The sequence below is a fragment of the Rhopalosiphum padi genome, chromosome 1, assembly GCF_020882245.1.
Source record: "Rhopalosiphum padi isolate XX-2018 chromosome 1, ASM2088224v1, whole genome shotgun sequence".
Classification (NCBI taxonomy): Eukaryota; Metazoa; Arthropoda; class Insecta; order Hemiptera; family Aphididae; genus Rhopalosiphum; species Rhopalosiphum padi.
In genome coordinates, this window is record NC_083597.1 from 79,504,879 (window position 1) to 79,531,864 (window position 26,986).

The window sequence follows — 26,986 nt, forward strand, 5'->3', positions numbered from 1 at the left end:
TTATTATATTATATATAACATTTATTAATATATTAATATATTTTAAAATATAAAACCGGCACGGAAACAACTATGTAAACTATCCATGAACAAATCACTTTTATAATTTTAAATTTGTCATTTTAAAATATTAAAATGTTGATGTAGGTAAGTATCTAATACATATTTATTATTTTGTTATTCGTCTGTATTGTATGTGTTTATATAATATGTAGTAAGAAGGAGGGGGATAGTGTTGTATCATCAAACAGTAAAATTTCGGGGGTCAAGGTATAATCATACTACGCTGATTTAGCCATTCGTTTATTATATATATATACTGCAGTTTATATACGTTTATTTAGTTCTGCAAATTGTGTTATCGAACATGTGTATGGGATGCTGTTTTATATTTCGATTGACTCAGCCTATTCCTAAATCAACAGTATACCTACACAATTATACATAATATTATATGTATACATGATGAGCTCACGATGTTTGTACAATAAGAAATACATTTTATTATCGTATAATAGAAGCGCGCACACACATTCATATAAATTTATATTGAGTAGCAGTCGACGACAACAACGACGTTTTGACGAAAAAAAGAAATGTGGCAATCGATGTAAAAACCGGGCCACATAGTTGCGCATGTCGCGGGTTTCGACTCACCCTCTCCTCCGGACGCGATTCCGAGTCACACTGCTTCCTCCTCCGACGTCGACCATCCATCCGTCCGTTTATCTGACCCGTTCGCACAATCGACGACGATTTTTTATGTTGTGACAGCGATTATTGCATATTATTTCATTAATCACAATGCATATTATACCTCATATATTATAGTATAATAAATATAATTCACTAAGTTTGAAAACTCTTAATTACTAGCTGTATGCATATTTTAATACCTACACGGAGCAATAACAGATGACACTGCTGCACATTTATAATGTAAAATATTAATAACCTCAATAATTATATATTATATTATCGTTTATCATATCCAATCAGTCTATAATATACTGATCGTTTGCAGCATAATACTTATTCAACACTATATGTGTATTGTATTTCAGTTTGGAAATTTCTGTCAGATCAACACCTGCAGATATAATATATCCTAACTTTTAAAGTTGTGATTTAGGTATATTAAAATAACACGTACAATATGGTTTTTGATATGTTTTATTAGGCATACTTATATATTATTAATATAAATTTTACATCTGTAGGACTGATTTGGCACTGTATAATACGTATTATAGGAACGTTGAATAGTCTCGAGCGTGATACAAAATCAAAATAATAATTTTATCATAATCAAACATGGGTATAAAAGGTATATTTTAAAAATCTATACTATTGTGAATAAAATGTTGCATTAATGTAGGCCACTAATAATACTTATAAAAAAGCAATAAATTACAAATAATAGGAAAAAAATTAAATTTTAATATCTTGGATATAATTGTATTTTTCATGTATTTTGTTTGAACTTAATAATTGGCCGCGGTCCACTTCTGAGGCCTTGGTGTGCGACGGGTTGGGCATCAATGATCTACACAGATGATACGCCACCACAGCACTCGTTTGTTCATTATTTAATACTGTTTTGTGTACAACTATTCGATTGGATACGATCCATTTATTGGAGGAACATACACACCTATTAAATTAATAGTATTAATATTAAATAAGTATATTTGTATAGGAAATGAGATAACCTATATAATACCAATATATATATAGCTACCTACGCGGATGAATAGTAATAGTGTTGGGAATAAGGAATTGTCTGGTGTTTTCAATTTTCTTATACCACAAGACTGCAGCAGCAGTATTAATGCATATTCAATATTCATGATCGTGATGTAACAGAGTTATATTAAATAAAATTTAAAATGAGCAATAATTGTCAAATTCACCGCAGCTACACGTCCTATGCATAAATATAAAGTTTCTGTTACCAAACCGTTTCAGTTATAATATATACATATATTATGTTATTATAATTTAATGTGTCTTCAATTTTTGTTAATATTTCAATAAATTTTCTCAACTGCAGATTACTAATTACATATAGGTACGTAACATATGATATGGCGAATAGTTATTTATTATCGTCCACAGAATATGATATTCTGTACCTAATTGATAGTGTGTTGAGTATTAATATTATACATCCGTTATAGACACATTGATAACAAATAATAATATACGTATCGCGCGTAAATATCATAATCGTTAAAGGTTGAAATGACGATTAGCAAAGATGCGTGTACATATATATATATAATATCCGTGTCATTATGTATTATCTCACGTTTTACTGAGGCAATATTATATTACATTATGTATATTTAATATATGCATTATATGAGATATCAATAATTGCTGTAGTTGGCCTATTAGCTTAATAAAATAAATATGGTAGCAGTTCACCATTCTTCGTTCGGTCAAAAAGAATAATTCAAAAAACAAGTTTTTCTATGTTTTAAATTTTACTTTAAAATTGTATACCTACACTTCTATTCAAAAATTGACAATCTATTCCAATAAACAGTTTTATTAATATGTGTTGCAGTTATCCAAACTAGTTTTTGTTCATTTGCTTGCCCTTGTAGGCCGTGACACAGGTCATATACCTGCAATTATTATTATATTACGATGATTATATTATAATGCACACAAAACTACTTGAAGGACGAATTAGTTCTATAAGGAATCGGTAAGGTACCTATATCTATTGGTAGTTGGGTATTTAGGAGGAGAAAGTGTAACGCAAAACGATGAACATTATTAAAAATGTTTTGTGTTGCGGTTCATTCAGTGTGATCACCTCGTTGTATTTCCGGATGCTAAAATGAGCTTTACTAAGTTTGAACAATAACCATAGACGAACTGTGTAGATGAAATAAAAGTAAAAATGTCATTTATATATAATTGTGACACTTTCTCAATGTTTTACCGACAATATTAGGTGTTAAAGCTGGACTTAAACAAGAAAAAACTTTTTTTTTCTATTAACAATATAATAAAATAAGGTAAGTTTACTTATACAGTTATACATATACTCGTTTATACATACACACATATATATATATAAGCGTGTCGTGTCCATAAAATATAAATAAAGTTTTACTCGTGCAATAAAAAACACGAGAAAAGACTATTTTTTAAAATTATAATGAACTTTAACATAATTAAATATTAGTTGAATTAAATAAGTATCACTTGAGTGTATAGATTTTGCGCAAAAAAAAGTATGAATAAATAATGGACTAAAAATATAAATAAATAAAACGGTGAACTTTTAGTTGTAAAAAACTTATGTAATTAAATTGTCATTTTATTAATGTTTAGGATATACATTTGTCCAGAATATAATAATTAGTTAATAAAACTTTCTGTGTTTTGCGAGATTATAAAATTAAACACTTTGGAGGTTTTCGCGTGAAAGTTATTGGAATATTTAATATATTCTGATGATTCCCATTGCATCACGTATGACACGTTTAATTACATTTTGATTTAAATTATAAATTATTTAAAAAAAGTTATAATCTAGTTATTTTGTAATTATCGGTGTTTTGTTATAATGTGAGGTGCTGCAGGTGTACTAATGTACTATTAAGTTATAAGTATATATAATATATTACTATAGCAACGTTTTAAATATGCTTTACAATTCGTTATAATATATAATACATCAAAACGATTTAAATGAAAATAACTAATAAAGTTTTTTTTTACTATTTTAATTATTTACATGGTTTTGACATAGTGACGAATAATCGTCTAGTTATTTGTTATATATAAGTATTATTATATATAATAATAATTTTAAAACAAATAAAATATTGTTTTTTGTGTTCTACTATTAATACTTATATGTGTTTTAATGAAATTATTGTTGCATATATACCTAATTCAAAATAGCGATAAACCTATCTTAAAAATTGATGAATTTTATTCATATATAAATTATAATGTATAGGTATATCAGATTGAACTGGAATCTCTATTTGTGCAGTTATTATATATGTACGATTAATCAAATAATATTTTTTAGATAACTTGCAAAACAATTTTTAAAACACAATATGCCGTATATTATTGTATATAATATAAATGTTTATCACCTATTATACCCATGCGATAATATATACGGTAAAAAAACCACATTGCAGGTACCTAAATACTACTCAAATATAAAATATTTTTAAATATTTGAGGAGCCCGTCGATTGGCGTGGAATTCTTGTCGTACCGTTGTAACAATTAGATCGTTTTAAAAAATAAAACTGTGATCTCGAAAACGTTCAATAGTATATAGAAGCTTATGGCTTCGTCCGAATCGGCAGTCTTTAATATTTTTTCGCGATTCAGAGCATTCACTTATCGTTTTGTATAACGTGTCACTTCTGCAGCAGTATATACGCTTCGCGCATAGGAATAAATTATAATTATGTACAATATTGTAGATGATGCACACCACGACGTGTCAGTATAATATAACGACGTCATGTCACCTAAAACATAAAATATAATGGTCGGGTACTAAATAATATTATATTTTCGAAAACAATAATATTATATCGTGTACGATAATATAATATGGTATAAATATTAAACATCACATATTTGGCAGAGAACAAACTGAGCGTTTTTCGGAGGCCGTCACCGCATGTGTGTGTGTGCGCGCGCGCTTATATACTGCATAGCGTCGGTGGCAGCCTGCAGAGGAACGATTAGTCAGTGGTGGCGGAGAGTTGGTCGTGTAAGTATGGGCCGGGGGGACGGTGGCGGTGGGGTTGTTCGGGAGGCGCGTCGGGTGGCTGGTTAAAAATCGAACGACTACACTACGACGGCGGCGGCGGCGACGACGACGACGACGACGACGACGACGACGAGGACTACGACGCCGCCACCGCCGTTATCGGGTCATCCCGTTTTGCGGTGCGGAGAATAAGCCGGGAAAAAATATCTCTCTCGCCGGCCCCCCCCTACGACCGGTGGTACCCCTTTTCCGTGTCTTTTGCCACCCACACGCGACGGCCACGGGGTCGGTGGTGCCGTGGAGGGCGTTGGCAACCGTCCCCCCCCCGCGCGGCGACGCGCACACCGCGACCGGTGGCCGGTGTGGGGGGGTTACGAAAAAACGGTGTCGGGCGGTCGCGGCGTGGGGGTGGCGACGATCGAACGGAAAGTTTGCGCGCGCGGGACGAAACGTATACACGGCGAAATGCCGATAATAGGATGGCCCGGGTTTTTCCGTCCGCCCGCGCCGTTCTTTCTGGTCGCTCGCCGCGCGCCCTGTCGGATCGCCGCCGCTATACCCCCCACGACGGCCAAAACCCACCATTCCACGAGCCAAACCCGTCAACCCACATCCCCCCTACACCCATCACCGGGGGGTTGGTTGATGGGGTACGGTTCGCGTCATGTGTGCTGTTTGTACACGAGCGCGCGTACATATATATACACATATAACCCCGAGCGACCAGAGTGTATGTATGTAAGCGTGCACCCGCCCATGTGTGTGGGTGTGTGGGTGAGCGTGTGCGGCGTGGAATACATATTTTATGTTCGCGCACGGTGAAAAAAGTTCCGCACGCCCCACGGAGCGGCTGGAGCAGTAACGGCAATAACGACGCGAGTGACAATATATTATATATAGACGCGGGCGGGGAAACTGCTTCATCCGCCGCCTATCGCTGCTGCGGATAATAATATATATATTATATGTGTGTGTGTGTGGCAGGATCTATAACATATATATTATATATATTGTATATAAGTTTATCGCCTCTAAAGCTCAGTGCTCAATTCTGTTATATAATTTGATGTCGTACATGTACACACACATACGATATATAGCTACTCCTATTCAACAGTGTATAGATAGGTAAACACGTCAAAAGCTTTCTGCAACGGACATAGTGAAAGTCAGAATGACTTTTGAGTGCTTATCATACGCGTATATATTATCGCATATTATATACTCGCGGTAAGCGCCTCTCTGTTTCTGTGTTTATACATATATCAAACGATATAACTTGATGATTATTATTGCGAGGAAGTATAATATAATATATAATATGGTATAATACGATGTGGACGGTTGTTGGTGGACCTCGTAACGTTTGGCTTCACGAATGTGTCAAGTACGTACCTGTAAAATAATAAACGCACAGGTACGTTTATTATTAATGTGGTTTATATAATTAATATTCCATTACACGGTTATATTTATTATGATTGATTTATTGGTAAAATATTACTAATAATAGGTATAACTACTATACGATATTACGCGTCCACACTGTATTTATACTTATTATCTACATTCTACTTATGTATATGCTTGATCGTTCCAAATTACTGTTTTACAGATAGCGTCGCATTGCATGATTTTTCGCCGTTTATATAATGCATAATACCAGTTCCGGTGGATAATTTAATTTCTTTTTTATAATAATATAATTTTATGTTGTTTAATTATTGATTGTTTTTTTTTTTTTAATTTGTTTATTTTAAACACATTTTCAACGCCAATTTAAAGTTTTGAAATGCTGTACGAATACCGCTGTCATCATAGCTATGTTTATAAAACAGGTCGATTTTTATACATTGTGGCTAGAAAAGTAGGTATATACGTATTATATGTAGGAAAAAAAAATACTAAAACACGTCTTTTGAACTTTATGATAGTTAGATAGCTTAATGATAAATATTTAAATAAAGCATGATCATGCAGCAGAATCGTTGTTTGAATATTTGTATGTAATGTCTTTATGAGGTACTTTGAATCTACATAACTCAGCAACTATACAGCACATATCTGTTTAATATATATGTATATGTATAGTTATATCCTTGTCATGGAACAGACAGATGTACTTTCTATATTAGTTTTACATTTTTTCATACATGATATAATAATGTTGTGCATGTAAAGCTTAAAGTAATAATATAATATTATTTTAGTGACTTATTTTATGTAGGTAAAACTGTAAAAGTATGTATTTTTAAACATATATAATACATTATAGTTTATAATTATTGGTTATATTAAAAAAATACAAAGTACAAATTATGATCTAAAATATACTTAGATTTTATGTAATAAATAAATTATATATATTTATACTTTTTTTATAAATGTAGATACCGACTATTAAATTTAATGATGGTTATCTTATTTGCAAATTGATTAGTATCTATCTATATAATATAACATCATTATACGTATATTATTCTATTATAACTTATAAGTATAGGTACATAAAAGTTTTATTCAGCTATAATATATAGATACCTGCTATTATTTATAGACATAAATATGATTGTATAATATATGATAAGTATATTATGATACAATTTTTCTCGATAAAAATCAATATTACAATTTATATAAGTATAATAACACTTATTGCATACTTATTTGTTGTTAATTTTTCACGTTAACAATTTAAGTCACAAAAAGTCATTTGTTTGTTGTCGCCGTGTATTATACAACATAATATTGTATACCTGTAACATATGACTCCGTCCATAACCCGTCACAGTTTGGGCACTTATTAATAAGCGCGTGACAGCGTTAGTACCGCATACGTTTGGTAGGAATGTTCTCTTTTTTTAGAATTAAACCACATAATATAACGACGTGCTAGGTGATTAGGCAACCGAAGGTTCTTTCTTTCGAAAAAAAATCATTGGCCATGAACGTATAACATTATTTTCCAGGTCGTTCGAGTATTTAAAAATGGAAAACTTTTTACACGGACGGCCAAAAAATATGATTTATTAAAGATGGGTTTGTATTATGATGTGTATATTACTATAATATACAACATATATGATGTAAATATCATCTAGACAGACTATACACACATGGGCTCAGTGAAAACTGTCTTGTGTATATTAAAGTCAAAAGTCCTGTGGGACCCATTTTTTTATTATATTATTTGTCCCTCAAGAAGTCGTATTGTGTTTACAAATTGCAGTATATTATGTATAGGTAATATAGATATATAATAATTATATTATATTTAAAAAAAAATTATGATTATCGCAGTAATTTTAAGGCATTATTATATATAGGTTCGTTCAAGGTGATTCGGGTTTATATAGTAATATAATATATATGTGCACTGTGCAGCAAGGTTTAGATTGTTATAATTTTTTACTGTAATCAATAAAATTATAACCTTTTTTTTTATTATATATAATATAATATATGTACATTGTATACCTACATACTTTATAGGTATATTATTTATAGATATTTATCTATATGCATTATATATAACTATATAGTGTCGTGTCCACAAACATCAATGACATTCTATTACTATTATTTATAATGGTCTTACCAAAATCTTTATGTGTATAGTAATTTTAGTTTAATTATATGAATATATATTTAAAAATAATTTTGTAATGTCGAATTACATATATAGACATATTACATTAATATTGATCAGTGTCGCGATTCAAGGTTGACATTTAAAAATTGTAGATATCTATGCACGGACGTTTATATACATATAAAAGTAAGCACGAGATATAGGTAATAATAGGTTATAAATATAGTATAAATAGCTAGGCGCCTATTGTTCACCTATACTATATGTATATTATTGTATCTACACAATTTTAAAATATATAGATTAGTATAGGTATCTACCTATTGAATAGATTTATAGTTGGTAATAAATATTTGTGGTATAACGTACCCATAATACATCTATATCGTTACATATTAAATATATTATACTGAGGAGTGGGGCGGTGCGAAGGAGAAGCGGAATTGAAATAACGAATTATTAATGAGCCACATCGGTAAATATTCAAATTGAACAGTAAAATGTGCGCCACCACCGCACGAGAGATTGCAAAACATTATTGTTATTTGTATATCACACTGGTGTATGCTGATTATATAGGTAGTTAGATTATATAATATAATATTCATACTACTGAATAAATACGTATGCGATTGATTACGAAAACAGATATCATATACCTATACGTATATACATATCGTATACCTATGTATATAGGTAAAAGTAAATGCATGCGAATTACAATAGTTTACTTAGGTTTACCTATACTATACACGCACATATATTATACCTATACATTCAAATTAATTTCTAACATCGAAACATGTATCTACTCAAGTACAAATCAAGTCGTCTATATTTGTATTGGATTATAGTAGGTATAGGTATCTACGTATTAATATGAGATGATGGGTGAATTTCATTATGATGTCATCTGTCAATACACTACTGATAACAAAATAAAACAAAAAGTCAATATCTATATAAAAACACGTTTAAATACCTATGAAGATTTAGCCAATTAAATTATTAAAAATAGATACACCGTATAAACCATATGGAAACAATAGTATAATAAAATGAACGAAAATAACGATATTGCGGCCTTATCTACAACAAATGCGATAATACGAGTATATCTGCATATTGTATTGGTTGGATCAGTTGCGATTGTGAAATATTATTGACATTACTCAACAAAGAACAGCCTAACCTGATAGAAGTGCCCAACATAAACAGTCTCGTCGATTGGATATTTCAAGTATATATATATATATATAGTTAAACCTCATAATATCGTGTGTTGTAATATAAACATATAATAAACCAATAATGTTCATCGTCTCATTATGTGCAGAGGACTCGTTCACAACGGACATGTTTTATTTTTGTTATGTATAACATTATATTCGACGATGTACCTATTGTATGCGCCGTATACAACTACGATAATATCTGAAATCGGTTTTTTCTACGTATGACATCAGCTGATCTCATCTATATAATAGGTATATATTTTTATAGTCGCATTTCCGGTCGCCGCGTTTGCGATGTGCCACGTGCGTATTCTTATATTCCATATAATAGTATATAATGCAGTTGTATCGCAAGAGAACGGGTGTATTACGGAGGAAACAAAAACTAATCGGAGAAAGGTCGGTATATCATGAGATTTTTATATTCAATACGATGACGGCCATGGACTACGCATCGCGGTTCGGCGGGGGGGAGGAGGGTCATCTCGCCACAACAGCGCACGCGACACGAATAATAACAATAATAATAATAATAATATATAGGACAATATATAATATCGAGGAGGAGTTTGGGCCGATAAAACGGGGTGTGGTGTGCCGTTCGAACACGAGGGAAAATCGGTACGTGGGTGGAGCGATCGGAAACCCGTTGGGCGCGTCGGCCGCTGCCGATATCGATGAGCGCACGGCGGCGCGGCGGCGGCGGGGAGCGGCCACACGCACACAAGCACACACACACACGCGACGTTCACATTTTACGTTCGTACCTGATCGCCGCCGCCGGTGCGGTAGTGTTGTATTATATAGTGTGTCTGCGGCGGCTGCGGTGGCGGTGGCGGCGGCGGCGGAGGTATTGGTCGTCGTCGGTAGCCGCGGCGGAGCGGAGGACGGTGGTGGGGAAAAAAAGCGTCGTCATGCGCCGCGCGCAGAACACTACCGACGCCGCCGCCGCCGCCGCAGACCGATTGATCGGAATCGGTGTGTACGTGTGCGTGAGCGTGTCATCGGAGGCCACCCGCCGCCAATAGCCGCGAGTATCGGCGGCGGCGGCTGCGGGCGGAACGTCGTCGTCGTTCTTCTATACGCCGCCGATAACCGTTCGATCGACGCCGGCGGCGTGCGTGCGAGGGGAGGGCAGCCGCGGAGCCGCGCGCGCGCCGCCGACGCTTTTATATTGTATTTTCGTGTATTCCGGCGCGGCGGAGGGTAACGGATAAATTATTGTATTCCGTATCGACGGTTTTCCAATAATACACATCGCTATAATATAATATAATATGTACGCGCGACGCGCCCACCGCCGCCGCCGCCGCACATGTGCTGCTCGGCGGTTAACTCGCCGACGCCGCCGCCCGCTAGACGCTCTGATGATGGTGTTGTAATCGTGTTATATATTATTAACGTTATTATTGTACGTTACCATTATTTTATCGACGTACAATTATATTGTTTCCGTGTTTTTCGGACAGCAGCTATTATGTATTATTAAATTTATAGTGTTGTTTTACTGTATTGGCTTTTTATTTCTACTTAGGTTTATTTTTAAAAATTATATTTTATACACGATTATAATTTAAAACGAAGAATATATTAACAATAAATCTATAGGTTTTGAAAACGGGCGACCGTGCAGATTATTTCAACTGAACGAAAAAAAAAACGTAATTTATATTGAATAATATATTAACTATACACTCGTATTCTCTAGTTCGGTTCTTCCGTGTTATATAGAAGTTAAACATGAGATGACGTTTTCTGGCTGACAATTATTCGATTAAATATTCATTTAGAGATTCCGGGGGTATAGATAATAATGTATAATAATATTTTTTAGGCGCTATTTCACCGAAGTCTGCAGTATAAAGCTATATATAGGTGATAGGTACTACTATACAGTACCGTGTTCAGTGTAAGTCAAGTTTAGCAGATCCTTATGTATATATATATATATATTATTTTACCTAGTATATATTATAAATACGTTGTTATATAATATCTGTTATTATCATTATATCAAAGTCATAAAATTATAATAGCTAATGCGGCGACTAATACGTGTCGCCCCGTGGTGTGTTATAGATATATACGTGAACACGCGCACGCACGAGCTGCATATTTATTTAATATTTTTTTTCTCTTTCATTTTATTAATTTTTACACGGATATTTTTCGACTCGTGTTTTCCGATTCGTTTAATCTCTTTCCGCAACAAAAGCATTATATTTTATTACTTTTTCCCATAACCTCCACCTTTGCATTGCATCCTGTATCGGTAGGCAGGTATATAATATATGTACATAAGTATATAATATAACAATATGCTCATGTAAACTTATATTAGTATATGATATTGATATATATATATAATACGTATAGGTAATAACGTTTTTATGTATAACAAAATCTAATAATAGCATTTCACGCCTGTCAATCACGTGTACATAATTATGCATAGGTATATACATTTAATAGTATATATATATATATTGGCATAAGTATTTATATATTATGTGTATATAAGTTATATATATATATATATATTAAATAAGGCCGTGTGATTGTATAATATAAATAATAAAACAATAACGTTTTACAATGCGAATATTGAATATTATATTATATCAAATACGCAATACACACATATATATATAGGTGTATTAGCTTTATACTTCACTTTTGCAGTCCTCCTTCATAATATGATACATAAGTACGTCACTATACACACTATATAGCACCTTGAAAATTTAATATTATATTTATTATAAATTGTATAATATAGGTTATATTATACCTATAGGCTGCACATAGTAAACTATAATGTGTACAGATGTAAGTAATATATACTTAGATAGATACAACTGTAGTAAAGCTGTGGTGAGGATTGTGGCTGTGGTAAAAAAATTGTTTATTATGAAGCTTGCAACGTAGTACTTCCTAAATTGTCCAGCACAGAGATCAAAATGTAAAACTATCGAGATTCGTTGTATTATAGAGTCGAAAAAACTCAGATAAGAAAAATGGGTTGATGGAAGTTCTAGAATAATAATCATTGGTTTTAGGTACCTATTTACGATCTTAGTCGTGAGCCGGGACTTATAATAATGGTTTGAAAAACGCTGACTTATGTTATTTCCTATTTTGAAATTTTGAAAGCTTATTATTCACAATATATTATGATGAAGATGACATATTATGGCTACAGAAAGTAGACTAATACTCACATAGTCAAATGTATAGTATAATAGGTATATAACATGTATAGGTGAACACAAATAGAACGCGTAAACTATACATACACATATAGGTAGGTATAAAAGGTCAATAACAATAATCATAAAAGCTATACGCATTTCGGTCGTGTTTTCGAGTTGGAACAATGTCAAATGGCCCGAGAAAATATTTCTAAAAACTATACTTTTTAAATGCCAACATTTTGTTATATATTTAAAACATGCGCGCGCAAACGCGTCACCAATGAACTGTCGAAACTCGTCTTAGGCACTAGGAAAAAAATATATAATAATATTATATTATGTATATTTTTTACGCGAAAACTTAATTTAGATCATTATGTACATTCAGCTCGTTGTGACCGAGACGTGGACGTCGCGAGCTAACGAATAAACATTTAATATTTTGGATTTCTGTCAAATCATTATGTATCTATAGACCTATAGTCATGTATAAATAGTTATATATATGTATGAATATACTGCCATACTGGAGTATATATAGACATCCATTATTATACGCGTTACGATGTAAGTATTATGTATAGTTAATTAGATTTTACTGAACAGTTCAGCACAATAATATATATATATTTATATATATATATATATATATATATATATATATAGGTAATATAAAATATATATTTTAAAAATAAAATATTAACGAAAATGGCGACGTTTTTAACGTTTTAAACCGCTGCTGAATCGCATGATATAAATTAATAGTCCTCGGCCACGATATATAGCTTGAATGATGATTATATATACAATAATATATATATATGTATTATCACTACGCAATGAGTTAATATATACCTATAATAATGTATTATCTGCGCGTCCTTGTATATATATTGTATTATTATACTCTTCATCAAAAAAAAGTTTTGTACTTTTAGTTTTAATTATGCGCGTTTATTTAATATCTGCTGAGTGACCGAGTAAACATATACATGACATCAGGATTCTCGTATCATGCTGCAGTAATATTAATAAAATAATAAAGGCCATGATATTTATATTATTGTTGCGTGTACAATATAATATATAGAACATTTAAAAACAAAAATGATGAAAACAATTGCGTGAAATTCACATTTTTAATTGTGTAATTATTGACTTTATATATATTATATAATAATAATTTTTTCTTAAAGATTTAATTGATCTTAATGTTATACTGAAAGTATTATTTGTATATATATATATATATGCACCCATACCGCGTTAATGTATAAATTAAATGTTCGTAATAGTTTTCGAATAAGTTTTAATGAATAACCGTAATAACACTATAAACATTTTATATATATTTATGCCGTCAAAACTAAATCACTCAATGTTAAACGATGTACATATAGGTACGCTGTAGAACATATTTTTTCAGCGATGTAAACAAAATCTATATAGGAGGTGGGTTGAAGAGGTAGATAAAATCAATAGGTAAGCAGGCATTTTTATATATCTATATATAGATACCTACATTGCGCGAAAAAAATATCAATACAGCGCGGTCTATGAGAAATGAACACAAAATAGCTCGTTATTCTAAAATGTATATTGTGTATAATATACCTAAATATATATATATATCCTTTTATATTGATATGAGTTCAACTTTAAAATTTAAATAGTTTTCCTCCGCTCTACACGCAAATCGAGTTTCGCGCTGAATTATTAATAGTCTCATGATTTATTGCAGAAAACTACATACGCCAACGATCTGCAGGGGATTATATTACTATATAATATAGTATATATAGGTATATTTACTTTTTTCTGTTTTAAACAATAATTTCCATTTTGAAATACTCTGCTTATGTTAATATATACATATGTATATCACATATACATCTACCGATTTGAAACAATACGCATCGAATAAAGCTATGATGTTTTTTCTCGAATTTCTAATAATTTTTATAACTTTTATGTAAAATAGATATTTTATAAACGTATAAAAAACACGTCCATAAAAACGTTTTCGAAATAAATATATAAACTTCGCGTTAGTTTCTGCCAGACGAAACAATAATTCATCGACTATTTTACTATCATTAATATATATAATATATGTATAATATAATCACAATATTATTATTATTGAACGTTGCGCACAGTGCATGGTGTATATTATATAATATATATATATACATGTATAGAAATCACCTACAACGGATGGGCTGATTGTATAATTTATTTATGGGACCATAATTCACTTCGTAAAATCTTACCGAATATTAATTGAGGCTGCAGATACGATAATTTCAAGCGACGAACGTCATATATATATATATAGGTATACACGTATATATATATATGTATATATACGCATTTGGCGTGGACTGAAATCGATTTCTTGCACGCGTTATATACCATTCATTATTCAACCTGTTTATCTACACAGTAATATTCGTATATATTTATTATTGTTGCCTATATATAATACTGAATCGAGAGAAATATAATTATTATAGAATACCTATATTATATACATATATGTACACCGCATCGATATATCGTAATTTATTATTCGTTATATATATGGCTGGCCCATGTACAATAGTACCTATATGTTTAGAGATTCATATTGGCAGAGGAGCTATGATATATATATATATACCTACGCACACGAATAATATAAAATTAACAGCTTATAATTTATACATATATAGTATATATAAATATATACAATGACACAAAATGTAAAAAAAAACACCGACTGCTGCCGCCGCGCGTGAATCCAATTGTTAATAAACAGGTGCGCAATAAAAGTGTGTGCGGAAATTTTTCTCGCCACTCTTCACAACCGTAGAGGCTTTATATATTATATATATAAATAATGGAACAATGGAACTTAACGATTTTTTTCTCCGTGAAATAAAAACCCAAAGACGGTCGGACGGGTTTCTATAATATTTGATTAAAAAAAAAAAAAAAAAAAATTGAACGTGACCCGCGCTGTCCCCCACCCGCCACTATCCAAGTCTTTTCAAAATTGCGGTCCACCCGTTATCGATCCGCCCGAGGGGGGCCCACTCCACGGACCACGCTCTTTCCCTCTCCTCACACGAGTACTCTCTCTCTCTCTCTCTCTCTCCCACACACACACATGCCTATATATTTATACGACCTCGTATTGACGTCTTTCGGTTTTTCTCTCCGACCCACATGCGTTTACGTTTCCAAGTCATTACGCACGGTCTTAGATCTGTGTGGCGTCCAATACATCAAAATATACATCTACGTAAATGTACCGATACCAAATATACCTACCTATGTATATATCGTATCCTCAGCGCGTGTTAGGTATATATATATACATTATACACATATTATAGTCACTAAATATACAATCGTAGTCGGTTATTAATGGAATTGAACTATATATAGTGATTGCAGAAGCGACGACCCTCCCACCATATTTTGAGGAGAATTGGTGTGGATTTGTATATTATAATATATAGGGAGGGACATGCGACGCTTTTGTGTGTGAGCGTGTCTATGTGAAATATAAATGCACCTATATATGTATATGTGTATATATATTTATATATATATGCGGATTGCAGATATAGCACATTGGCGCGCGGGGGGAAGGGATGACGCGTATATAGTGGTGCGCAATTTTGAACCGTATAATTGCACTCGCGCGGATTATTATATATATAGTACGATGTACACCGCGTACGATTTGTAACGAACCGGAAAAGTCGTAATCGGACGGGCAAATTAGAATATTACATATACACGTGTGTGTATACGTGTGTGCGTGTGAGATATCCGTCAGACTGGAAATTTATCGTCTGCGGCGGCTGTGTTTCTCTCTATCTATCTATCTCTCTATCTCTATCTCTAAATATATCTATCTATATATTATTTTCTAAGGTGTAAAGTATGATGTCGCGCGGGACGAGTCGAAGTAACCGTGATGTGTGTGTCTGTGTGAGTATGGTTTAAATAATAATAATTATGTAGCCGACCGGACGTCCGGGCGGTTTATATGGCCGCCGGGGGTCTAGTCTTTATATATGTAGGCATATATAGGCATGGCTTTTATATATATACCTAATATCAACCGAGTTTCCTTATGTATAATAACACATCTTTTCCGAATAACTTTGTCGATCATTATTCGGATGTGTTAATATAAGTTTTACGGGATGTTGTACACGAAAATCTCATTTCGTCATTGTTATTCGTATACATCATAAAATACTTGGCTACTAAAATATATAATATTAATCGCGCGTGCAACGTAGGTAATAGTACCTATATGTAGACGGCACGTCATCTGTATAATATTTGCTGTTTCGTACGGGAGACCACATCGCGGTCAATCAAAATCGACGACCATATTGTGTATCTGTATAAATATATAGAATATTTATAATTCTTGTCCCGAGTATTTTGTTCTTTGACATTTTCCGTCTTCGTATATACCGTGTCGTAGTTTTAGATTTTTTTCCTTATCCTATAGGACGTATGTTTTACATTCAGATTCGATTGGAATTTTCTTGCTTTTAATATACATAATTTATAAGAGCTTCGCTGTTCCATAACGTGAAACAATAGTTTTATTATGTAAACTACTCTAAATAAATTATTAATTAACAAAATTAACAACTTTATTGCGCACAGGTATCTGCACTGGTCGTAAAAAAACGGTTGTAGCCTGTGGGTATGTGTAGCTATCTACTATTGTAAATATTATGTAAATACTAAATTATAATTAATTTTGTATAATACTTAAAAAAAAAAAACCACAAACACACACACATACACAATATTTTAACGATAAATGCGAGCTTATTATAACTTATATATTACATGCATACAGCATATTATATATTATTATAATATGTATCGTTTTAATCAACTGCCGTTATAATATGGAAATAGGTATACGTATTCGCCTGGGGGTTTGGGTTTTCCCCAGCGACATAACGCAAGTTTTTCGCATCAGATTCTACATCTGCGGCCGTAATATTGTATTGACACGTACGACCCGACAGTCGGGTTTAAGCCTTTTGAGGAAAACGGAACGCGAAAACCCTATAGGTATACATATTATAGGTTTCAGCGTATACGCGGATAATTAAATTTATTACAGATCATAATATAATATTATTATATGTTATAAAAAAATAAACAGCTGGTAAATGCGACGTATTAAAAACAACCCATCATTTTAGTTTTTATACAGGTATTGGCTATTATATACGCGTGTGGGTACTGCGAGTAACCCATACCTATAATATACACCGCGACTATAATATTGTAATGTGTATGCGTGTATTAATAATATTTTTGAGAGTTATAATGGGTTAGTTTACATATTGTATTAAATAGTATGATATTATAGTCAAGGGCAAATAATTAATACCCATTAGACTTTTATTTTTATGATTTTTTTTTTTTTTTATGTTCACAGTCGTTCATCCGTTGTTCTGCAGGTCCGATGGTTTTAAATAATTGAACGTAATATATGCATTATAGGTACACAATAAAACATACAAATATGATATTTATTACCATATAGTATACCTGGATATATTATAAATGCATTTTGGACGTGTCTATGTAGTGAGTTTAGTTTCTTGGGTTTTCCGCAGCACTAATATAATGGGTATGTACATCAAAACATTATATATTATAATTTATAATATTAACACACACACACACACACATACACACATATACACAAAGTGAATTTCGACCTTGAATTGATTTCATTATAAGATTCAATAATTATCTGTTGCTACAATAAAGTATACGTTTAAAATTTTGGGTTCACTCCTAATATTATACAATATATACATATACTATTATACATTACACGCTACTTATTAATTATGCAGCATTTTCGCATGGTCAAACACTTATCGATACGCGTCTCTTATATATATATATTGTTGTTTCTGTATAGATCTTGCGCATGTGTGTGTATTATGTTAATTATACGCATATGGCTTAATTGGGTTCCCTATACTTAATATTATAGACAATCGTCAGATAATTAAAAAAATTAAATGTATACCTTATTCGTACCTATAATATACCCATATATACCTATACGCACTTTATTATAATCATTTCATATAGGTATAGATTATTTATAGAATCGTATAATACACCTGCAGGTGGTACTAGTGCGATGTATTATAGGTAATAATAAACTGTTAATACTGTCATTGGATATAAACACAATTGGTTGTACATGCATTTGTTTTTTGATTGTTGTATAGATATAGCTGGCGATGACGTTTGGTCTATTGATTTGACAATAATTATATTCGCTTGTAGTTTATATAACATCGCTTATTAACTATAGTAGTTATTACGGTTATAATATTATTAATATACATAACCCAAATGCATCAATTTAATCGATTGACCATCGTTTTATAATAATATATAATGTTCTACATCTAACGGCGTTCAAATAGGCGATGTTTTGGTGTACAAAAAATTCATTTAATCGTCTATTAACAATAGGTAATAATATAAAATAAATTGCATATACCTAGCTCGAATAAAAGTATTTTGTTGTATTTACGAACGGTATAAAGTTCCTATATGAAATTGAAAGCCACGTTTGATGGGATTTTTTCAACCTCATAGGTGCACATTATATTATATTGAGTACAGGCATATGGTACAACACACTTAGAACTTACACTACAACAGTATAAAATATATTATACCTATGTGGTATTGTCGGAAAACATTTTAAAACTATAATGTACCTATATACGGGTAAGTACCAATTCGAAGTAGGTACCTTTAAATCGCGGTATATGTTATTGTTATTAAATTTTCTACTGCTGAAAAAATCGTGTACAATGTACAATTTATAAAACAGCATTATCACAATGGTTAACGAACTCGTTTGCTATTGCGATTAGCTACGTATATATAGACATAGGACCGCAATTTCGAAAATATAAAATTAGTTTCCTGATTATATAGGTATTACGAAAATAATTTCCAAATCGATCTACATCGCAGCCAATTTTCATGGTTGCTGTAACAACTTTCAAAACTTTACTCCATACCTTCATATGTATCTACGAGTAGGTATAATTGTAATAATAATATATTATAAACTTTTTAAAGTAAAAAAAAAACTTAAAAGATTACTCCATTGTGTACGATGACGTATATTTTTGGTCAACACAATGAAATGTATTATCATCGTAATATAATTTTTGTATTTTTTCTTGGATCTAAATATCTATTTATTTTAAATATAATTACATCTGAATATTGCATTTAGATAGACGTATACGTTTATGCAACGCAAATTATAAATCGATGGAAATTAAAAAAAATCAAAATATATTTATTTTTTATGTATATTATGCTTATGCGTATATGCATAGTAAAAATTGTTTATAAATGGTTGAAAAGTCGATTTGTGTTAAAATAATTTTGTATTTAAGTTAGTACCTACTACTACCTAGATGATCGCAGAGATGGGTATAGACGGTATACTAAAGTATTTCGGATACTAATCTACACACGTTGTTATACTTATGTCCGTAGTTATTATAATTACCTTCCTATCGAGTTAGTACACATTGTTTTTGTTAAATCATCAATACAAATAACTTTAATTAGCTTTAACTCGATTAGAGTTTACTCTCATGCACTGGTTCAGTACTATATACCTATGTATTATAATGTCCATTATATTATATTGCTGTAATGCTGCGCATATGAATAGAAAAAAAAAATAGCGAATAATAATAATTATATTGTTTTTATAGGTCCGAAATAATTGCGTTTGTACAATTAAGTATATACATGTATAATATGATAATGGTATAACGTATAAAATGAATAAATAAGTATTACATACATAATATATATTGCATACGTATATTTAGTGTTCAAAAATCGAGTTCGATCTCCGGACGTGTAGACCTCCGCAGTCGGCACGGTTCGAAGTTTTAAAACAATTATTATTTTTGTTTTACAACCGAACGAACGTCCGTCCGTCGACGGTAAACACCTACTTGGTGGTACACAATAAGACGTGTAATTTTATTTTTTAGCCATATACGCTCATTATATATACACCTATGTAACGTATTAATGGTTACACTTAACCGACATATATTGCATATATATATATACGTATACGGCCAAGACTACATGGTCTCATAAACATCGAATGGATCTACGTTCGCACACGATATTCATCGCACACATACACGTATATAAAATAAATATGTTGTTCATACTTACTGCTGCTGTGCCGTGAATGGGCCGAGGGAATAAACTATAATGTAAAAACGGGAAAAAAAAATAGAAAGAAATAGAACACTTCATTCGGTGTGTATAATTGAGTTTAATTACTTCGAGTGCCTAATCTTTAGATTTCGATCTTTCCGCACAAATCACCCTGGCGCATCCGTTCACATACTCGCGCGCGCGCACATGCACACGTCATAGTCTACCATAGACCGGTGTACATATAGGTACTATGTTCGTATACATATTATATTCCTATAAAAATATATAGTGCCTACAGTATATAGGTATATGCGGGTCTTAAATAGGTTTAAGTGAATTGCATGTACAGGATGATTTGCTGATTTTCCAAGCATGCTTACCCTCGTTTTTTCATTTAGTAATTAACTTATTCGAATCCTCATTTTTGGAATTTTTATAAAACTCGAGTCAAAGTTTTTAAATTATTGCAATTTTTTGTAGGTACTACTTAATGAGTGATCTTTAATGATACAAACGATTATTTTTTAAATGAGAATGGCTTTTTTTATTGTAAATTATTCAGTAGAATATTTTATTGAAATTTTCGATGTAATTTTAATTTAAAAATGACACGAGTAGTTTTTAAAATATTTATACTAAAATTAAATGCGAACAGTCCTAAAAAATGGGTTCACTAAAATATAAAAGATATGTGATACTATATTTAGTGTTTATTATTTTTCGGATTATTTCTACAAATTATAAAATATGTTGATAGATTATTATTAATTACTAACATTTTCATGTCAGTCTAGCCCTCATATCTTCCAAACTCATTATCGTGGATTAACCTATTATCTTTAGTTCACACAGTTTAATTCAAAAACGACCCGTTTGCATTTTGATTTTAATACGTCAACATTTTCAGAAAAATGATCTACTAAATAATTTAAAGTGAAAAGGGAGGTTTTAATCTTAAAAACAGAAGTTTATATTTTTTTAATAGTACAACAATTTCAACAATTTGAAAATATGGTCTTCAAATATTAGATTTTGAATAACATTGTTTAAAAAAAGGAGATAAGCGTGTTTGGTGAACACTCTGTATATGTACATATAACTTGCATTAGCACCACAATGGCGAATTGCTATATTTATATTATGTATACCTATATAACACATTTCTATCTATTTATGTATAAACTATACGCACCGTATTTACGATACATACATATATATATATTATGTATTTTGTGTAGGTATATTAGAGGAGTGCGGACGATAATAGGCGATATAGAAATCGTTTTGGATTTTTATACACCTACCACCATAACATAATATTGTATACATAAATGGTCTAGACTCAATGATTTGGACAATGTGTTTTTACGAGTTTACCGCTGTAAATATTATTATTATTTATTACACGTAAACGAAGTCTTCCTTTTTTGTTTTAATGAATTTTTGTCGGTATACTTACTATATTATAAAGGTAATATGCTTTCGAAATTACTGTATATATTTATATATACGCTATAAAAACCAGTAAAATGTTATTTATCAGTAATGATTAATATCTAAGATCTATTACGTATCTATATACATCAATATACCTACCAATACTGTGGTTTATATGTATATACAGAAAGATCCATTTAACTATAGTTACAATTAGTCAATTTATGTGGTTTTGAAAATTTTATCATCTGAAATACTTTTTATTTTTATCAGACTTTTACAAATAATCTTAATCTCAGGCCAGATCGATGTATGATTTACAGACAAACAACGATCTATGCGTAGATAAATCGTTACAGGTAAAACGAATGCGATCTACCGATAACTAACAATTGCAGTTACCGCTCTAAAAAATAATGATACATAATATAGTTTAATCACTAAATGACGACGTCAATTTGTCATAGTCAAAAAGAGAGATCGACTTTTATTAATTTATAGAAAGAGATTAAAGAGATATAAATAGATTCAAAAATGCACAGTAATCAATGGTGACCATATATAGTACACTCTCAAAGACCAAGAATTATATCAACAAATGTTTAAATCATAGTGAAAATGTCGTGGATACAAATAGTTAGGTACGGGTGCCTATTATATAACTATCACTGAAACTAAAAAATCATTGTGGAAATATTAGTCAAGACCAAATTATATTTAAAATAGCGTTCTCCTTTATTAGATCACTGACTAACAGAAGAATGTTATATATATATATATGTATATACCACCTAACAAAATGTAAAATATTTAATATTAGTTTTTGGTAATATAAAATTATAAACCTATAAAGTAAGTTTTTGAATTAAAAATTAAGCTATTATAAATAAAGAAGTTGGTATTTTATCTTATAAGTATTTTAGTAAATTAATATAATTATTTTAAACAAAAATTGATAATATTTATTTATAATATATTTAAATATATTAAAAGATTGGTCTTTTTGCTAACAGAGAATTAGTCTTATTGGAATTTTACTACACTTAAATATGCTATAAAATGTAAATTATAATGATTAGTTCTATATTTCATAAAGAAAACAATCGAGAAAATTAAGCAAAGTGAACATTTTTAGTATGATAATTTTATAAAGCAAATAATAAATGTATTTATTAAAAATTAAAATAATATTGGCAAATCATTCATAGTATTTTACAATTGGCCAATAATTTATGCATATGAATGTTGATTATATTAATTTATTAGGTTAAATTTAAGGTTACAAATTTATCGGCTTTCTAAACCGTATTTATAAGACGTATTGTACATTTTTTTCTGTGATGGATCATATTGTAACATTCAAATAAAAACGAGTAATTGCGCAATATTCTCGTGATCACTCTTAGCAGTAAACTAGTATTTTATTAATCAATTTCAACTTGTAATTTAAATTTAGAGCAATATAATAATTGTATGTCATTACATAGATGTAATAACAACCTGCGGCAACACTCGTGTTTCAACGGCGTTTTCGATCACACTGCCGTGTAATGCAATTACTCATAGACGAATATTATAATATCAACAGAGGGTTCAATAAACACAGTAGTTGCTATTTAGTTGAACAAAGTATAATAATATTCTGCAGTTCGTATTAAGGTTTATTAATAATGGCATAGTAATTAATAGATTATATGCGTGTAGCGTATACGTTTAATTAATTAATATATTTTATTATAATAAGTATTGCATGATAAATTATGATTTTTTTTTAATTTTAAATTTTACCTTCATTATTTTATTTAGTATTAATTATTTTCGATCATTAGACAGTAATATGATGAACTCATAACTTATGTTGTATCTTGTATAATAATATATTATTATACGTATATTATTATAATATTATTAATGTATGTAAATATATTACATTTACATTTTAAATATAATCTAATTTCTATAATATAAATACATTTATTTTAACAAAATTACACCAAGACATATCATTTCTAAGATTATAAACTGAAATGGCAAATTAATTACATTTTTTTATTAATTTACAGCTAATAATTGTTTTTTTTTTTAGTATTCTGCATTTTCAAATAGCGTTAATGATAATTGAATATCGTGTGTCAGCAAAAAGTTTATAGAATGGACCAAAGCAATTAAAAATAACTGCATAATTATGTGTCGTTATTATAAATCGATAATTATGCATTTTATTATATTATGAACAATTTGTGATTAATTTGGAAATAAAAGTCTTTTGTCATAGATATAAATACAACATAACATGCTATGACATCATACTGGGTTTTAGAATAGAAGTGTATACAATATATAATATGTTTCATTAATCATTATTACAGTCGATTAGTTTTCATTTATATTTCGTTTTTATTTATTATAATATATATATATGTATAATATGCATTATGCATTATAAATTAGTAATTAGATAAAAAATTCATATAACGTATTACGTATAACATTTTCTTAAGATTGTATACCTTTGAAATGGTAAAGTGTATAAAATGCACATATTTAAAAATATATTCTCATTAGCTTATAGATTTATTGGTTTTATAGATATGACAAAGTGGTAAAAACCGCTGCAGTAGCAGTATTATTTGGTTTTAACCAAAACGATTCTCGTCAGACGGTATCATAGGTCATTTCACCCCACGATTATTCGTACATATTATTACTATATCAATGGTTATATATGGTTTCTGGGTCGAAGAGACTCAAGATTATGTGATGAATATCATTTCCGGTAGTACAGGTGATGTTGATCTGGTTTTGTACGAGTGAAAATCAACATCAAATTTAAAATAAAAACGGTTTGTTGAAACATATCTTTTATTACAATCGCTGCAACTATAAATAATGACTACTTGTGTGTACCGTGTTAGAAAATTAGTTTTCAGATAAATTATATAACATTTATTGATCTCGAAAAGAAATCCGCACATGCAACAACACACGTCTTACAAAGCAATTACATATTATATTGCATATATATATATTACAGGTATAGGAAAAGGTATATAAACTCGACGATAATCGAAGACCGAGACTCGTCGTGGGAGTTCCACGCGGCAATTTCTAACTTCTCACGAAAAATATTGTATAAAATTCGACGGAACAAAAAGAAAAAAATTAATTACTTAATTTATATATAGAAATAATATTTAATAGCGACAATAATATAACCTACAAAATATATGTTAAAATATAATACACGATTATAATAGGTTTTTATGTTACACGGACTCGATGACACCACGAAGTGTGAACCGTATTTAAGACGGTCTTTTGTTTATATCTCATTATTAATATATGTCATCTTTTTTTCTTCGCATGCTGTTTATAATACGCGCACGCGCATGCGTTTTAGTGTACGTCAGTGTGTGTAGTCACAATCGAATTGTCAGACTTATATAATATCGGCGGTATAATAATAATTACGGTGGACAAAACGAATTGAAACTCCAGCGACTAGTGAGTAGTGGCATTCCGATCGACAACCGTGAGAAACCGAGACATCCAGTGACAGAGTCGTCTCATCGTGTGTTATTGAGAAATGCCGATTGCCGATACCGAACCCATTAAATTTGTTCGTATTATTTTCATTCGTTATCATTATTTTTATGATATTTTATTAGCACAGAACTATGTGTTTTTTCTTATTATTAACAGCGTACCTGGACAACGGTATTTTTTATTATTCGGTTCATTCTTGAAAAAAAAAACATACACATACACACACACACACACACACACACACACACACACACACACACAAACATATATATATATATACAGCGGACATAAATGCGGTATATTACCTTTACGAATAGACGAAAACAATCGGCCGGCATATGATGTAAGTGGGAGGGAAGGGGGAACTAAAAAAATTGATAAAGTTTGAAAAATAATTTCTCCTCTTTATTTTTATTGTTTTTATTATTTTTTATTATTATTAAATTAATATATAAAATAAAGCGTATTATTATTACTTTTATTACTATACCTATACCATTGTTATTGTTATTATCGTTGTATATTATAAATAATATTATATACTATGCATTATATAATATAAACATTACTGAAGACAGCATATCTATATTAGTACGTATATTTTAATATTGTACTTAACGGTTGCGCGATGACCATTGTTCATATGAAAAGAATAATTATAATTATTCGACTGTTGTTTTAATAATAAAATAATGTATGTAATATTGTGTGTATTATATATTTATATATAATAGGTTATAGGTATCATACAATATCGTAATATCCCAAAGAATCGCACTATGAATATAAAATTTAAAAAATAACCATCAGACATAAAATGAAATGTTATTTGATCATGAAATGTTTCTCGACTACTATATATACGTAATATACGAAACGAAATAAAATTACTTCGAAATTGCACAGATTATAAGATTTTAAACGATGCGACGTTC

The 26,986-nt window shown here is 30.7% G+C and overlaps 1 long non-coding RNA gene across 2 annotated transcripts in view; it reads right to left on the bottom strand.

Annotated features, from left to right (window-relative positions):
- Positions 1 to 1,228: 1,228 nt before the first annotated feature.
- The window catches only part of LOC132918251 (uncharacterized), a 106,019-nt gene continuing 80,261 nt past the window's right edge, over positions 1,229 to 26,986 (bottom strand). For both annotated transcript variants that reach the window (XR_009660433.1, XR_009660432.1), the window contains one exon: positions 1,229 to 1,654. This is a non-coding gene — a long non-coding RNA (uncharacterized LOC132918251). The remainder of the gene's footprint in view (positions 1,655 to 26,986) is intronic.